The sequence below is a fragment of the Malus domestica genome, chromosome 04 (assembly GCF_042453785.1).
Source record: "Malus domestica chromosome 04, GDT2T_hap1".
Classification (NCBI taxonomy): domain Eukaryota; kingdom Viridiplantae; phylum Streptophyta; class Magnoliopsida; order Rosales; family Rosaceae; genus Malus; species Malus domestica.
The window spans coordinates 2,312,831-2,317,062 of record NC_091664.1 but is presented as its reverse complement, the minus strand read 5'-3'; the positions used below and the strand labels follow the sequence as shown (position 1 = coordinate 2,317,062).

The following is a 4,232-nucleotide window of genomic DNA, read 5'->3' as shown; positions in this document are numbered from 1 at the left end:
CCATTTGCTTTAATTTCAAGTACAAATTGGAGGAATTGTAGGCCTGAACACACAACCAAACAGAGGTATAAAATTTACACCACAAAACCAATAAGAAATGCTCGAGCGAGGGCAGGCGAAAGTTAAAAGCAAAGCACCATTACCAACAGTGTACGCTTCTAAATATGCATTCAGCACCGTCTATTTACGGGCATGAATAATGCACAAACTACACTTTAACAAACAACTCAATACAAAAGCCGAAAAATCAAATGACCTAGTTTTCAGAATTACAGTAGTGATAGCCAAGACAAACAAAATTTTAATAAGAATTTTAGCCCTGCTTTCTACCTAAAAAATTAGTATACTTGCACTTTAAATGATTCATTTATACTACTATTTTCTTTTGACACACATCGTTTAAGGAAGGCTTTTTAGCTAAAAGAGTAGGTTGACATAACTCTTTATTTTTGTCCTTGAGATTGAAATTGATAGAATTGGTCCATGAGTTTATCTATCATCAAGCATTTTGCTCATTTCGTGAAAAGTCTCCGTTGAATAAGACCAAAGTGACAAAAATACACTCACATTTTGTCAAATCTTTTTGGTCTTTTGTTTATTAAATTGAGGGTATTTTTGTTATTTTGATTCTTATTTAACAGAGATTTTTCACAAAATGACCAAATTGATTGATGGTAGACAAACTCAAGAACTATTTCTATCGATTTCAAATCTCAAGGACCAAAGTGAGGAGTTATGCTAATTTAAGAGACCATTTTGGCTAAAATGTCTTTTTGGAGCCAATGTAATGCAATGAAAAATGGAAAATTGATCCACAAACCCATTATTTTTTAGAATAACTACCTATCTCATATATTGACAAATGTCACTAACTTGACCCTTTGATGTCCTCTTGATTTGGATCCTTGTCTTCAGTACTCTTACAATCATGCTAGGATATCCATTGAAATTTCTTGAGGAATACAAATAGAATGGGCCTTATGTTGTTTCAAGTTACTCATCTTGAAGAAGATAACAATTTATATACTTCAGAAAATGAAAGAATCTTAAACAAATTCCATAAATTCCCAATCCCTTCACATAAAGAAAGGTAGTTCCAGTGAAATTTCTAGCTAATTGGCATCTTTATATCATAAAGTTTGAGAGATTTTAAGGTAAAATTACAAGTTCGTTGCAGTCCTATTAGATTAGGAATGTGATTATGTAAATCTTTTCATATTTGGAATATTCTTGTGACATTCTACCATATCTTTTAGATTAGATATTACCCATTGGAGTTTACCTCTCCTTGCTGTGCCGCACTCCTATCTCTCTGTCCTTTGTATTGTTAAGTTAAATTAGGCATACAACAAAGTTTTTGTATTTAAAAAAATAACAGTATGACCATACTTTCACTTCAGCAAAAATTTTCATTTCTGAGTCAACGTCTGCTATGGCATAGCTCTCAATTTTTTCATGCCTATTTTACCCTCCAAGTTTGTTAGGTGCGTGTGCCAAATCGTTAATTATGGGTATTGGATGCTATTTTAAGATGATTGTATTTAACTTATTGTATTATTGAATTAAGGAGTTGACCAATTATTTTTTTTTCTTAATTTTTGGGTTGTGGTATTTGATTTGTTTTATTTTTTGTTTTTTGTTTTGGGTGAGGTTACGAGGGTTTTAATTTTCTCATGTTACAATTTATCGTTTCAAAATTTGATCAATTTACTCATTCATATAAGTTGATGGTTTGGTCAAATGTCAAATATTTATGTGGCAATGTGAGACACGCATGCTATATTAACGTTGAATAGTGATTTTCACCCTGTCGTTTCCTCCTCCTCCACTCTTTCTCTTGCATATAATAATCACAAGGTCTTTGCTCGATCCCCTGGAATCTTGTTCCCATTATGGAATATATTAGGTGGTTGGCCTCCAAGTTTGGTAGCATCAAGTGAGACCACATTTGGTCTCCCTAGCATTACCCGAGAAGAATAACATGGGTGCGTATATTTCCATTCCTCTTAAAGTAAATGCACTCTGTCCCCTTTTTTTTGGTTGTTACAAAGGGAGCCTAAGATCTAGGTAAAACACTTAGCAAAGAATGTCAAGGATGTTTTGTATAGTACTCCGGAACATGGGATACTTTGAGACAGTTATATCTTTGTTTTAATGTACAAAAATTAAAATCTAACAATTAAAACACTCCAACAGCCTTAAAAAACATTTAAGGTCATCACTCCAAAAGGCTTTTGGACAAACAACCCAAATCCAAAATCCAAATAACTCCAAAGAGATCATCTATTAGTAAGTTTCATTTAAACCATTTATATTCACATAAATTACAAAACAAGATTTCTAGGTAAAAATTCTTTCCTGAAAAACAAAACAAAACGAAGTCACAGATCCTTCTGATGTAAGCAAATATGCTTGAATCAGTCCGAGATGTAGCCGCGTCCAATACAGTCGTCGTAGCATCCAACAGAGTAGTGGTAAGAAACACCACGATCAATCCCTAAAAGAAAACATGGAATAGGTGACCAAATTCTATGTGACGCCTACAAATTCGTCACATATAGAAAAATTATGTGAGGAATTATTTAAAAGCGTCACACATGATTAGTTGTGAGGGACGAAATTCAGGAACACTTATGTGATGATAAATACGTCACATATTCCAAAATTAAGTGACCAATGTGTGACGAAACCCATTCCTCACAGAATCCATATTTTCTTGTAGTGAATGTAGTGAATAGCGTCGAAGATACAGCTACAGCTGCTACTATTTCGTTCTTGTCTGCTTCGTGTACTTCCACACCAACTCGATGACCAGCAGCATGAAGATGTCTTCGTCCCAATATCTTTTTCTTTGCTCTTCTTCTTCTTCTTCTTCTTCTTTTTCTTTTTCTCACCATCTTTTTCCTCCTTCCTCCACAACTTTTTTACCTTGCCAAAAAGGCTTTTACTTTCAGTCGTCGTACTTTTACTTTGTTGCGGCTTGTCAACCATGTCTAAACCCTCAATCGTGTCTTCTCTATATCTTGGTTTAGGCATAGTTTCTGATGGCTTTTTCATGCTTGCTTTTTCTGGATTACACAATGTAGATATGAATCAGTAAGTGCATGGGAAAATTGTAGAAGCTAACTGTGTCTTTATATAATTGGCCCTCCCTAAATCAAATGGGAAAAACAAACCAAATCCGTATGGGAAAAGGAAACAAACATTCCTGAAAAGAAATCACCATCAGCCCTTGGAGATGGCCCTCAAACCAAATCCATATGGGAAAAGGAAACACAATATTACCTCCAAAACTTTGACCGGTCCAAGTCAACGAGCAACGTTCAACGTTCAGACCGGGTCGGTCAACGGGTCACGGGCCGGGTCAAGGGTTTGGGTCGGCCCGGATTGGCCCTAAAGGGTTTGGGTCCAATGGGTTTTAACTTTTAAGGTTAATGGACCGGATCCATGGCCCAAAGGCCTGGATCCAATAGGGTTTTGGGTCTGGGCTTGACAGACTGAAGGGCTTAAGTTCCACGGGCCAACGGCCCGGGTTTCAATTCGGCCCGAAGGCCTGGTTTCCACTGGGTTAGGGCTAAAGGGCTTTGGGCTTGAAAGCCCAGCCCAAAGGGTTGGTTGGTTTCTGGGTTGTCCAGTGGCCCGAGTTTCGTCGGAGAAGAAGCCGGAGCTTCACGAGCTCCGGTCGACGTTGAACCACCTGTTTACCCTACGATCTACCCAGAAAAATGAAGGTAAAGGTGAAAGGAAGAGTTTTGTACCTTCGTTTCGCCGAGAGAAGACCGGAGGTGGCCGGATTTGGGCTCGCAAGCTACGGGTTCGCCGGGGTCTGGATTTTGGGTGCCCTCTGGTTGCTCCGGAGGTCCACAGAGACGGAGGGACAGAGAGCGATGGTGGGTGTACCTTCGTCGGTGAGTGTAGGGGTCTCGGGTGTGTCACCGAAAAGGGAAAGGGATCCTAGGGAAAAAGAGATCTGCGAGAGAGGGAACTCGGGGAGAGAGACGGGAGAGGGGTGAGAGTGACAGAGAGATGAGAGTGGTAGAGAGCTGAAAGAGTGAGAGGGAGAGATGAGATCCGGAGAGTGAGGAAGAGAGGGAGAGGGACACGTGGCGAGGAATGGGTGGAGAGTTTGTGTGGGTCATGGTTTGCTGAATATTTTCTCGGACGGTATACCCATATGCTTTGTGCAAGAGCTGCAGCATTCATGCAAGTTCTTGCTGCGTAAGGGCACTAAT

General features: G+C 38.9%; 1 long non-coding RNA gene across 1 annotated transcript; it reads right to left on the bottom strand.

Annotated features, from left to right (window-relative positions):
* Positions 1–2,265: 2,265 nt before the first annotated feature.
* On the bottom strand, positions 2,266–4,226 carry LOC114824313 (uncharacterized). The gene is made up of 2 exons (XR_003772520.2): positions 3,759–4,226; positions 2,266–3,068 (listed from the first exon to the last, which is right to left on the bottom strand). It is a non-coding gene; the product is annotated as an uncharacterized lncRNA (long non-coding RNA).
* Between the last annotated feature and the right edge of the window lie 6 nt (positions 4,227–4,232).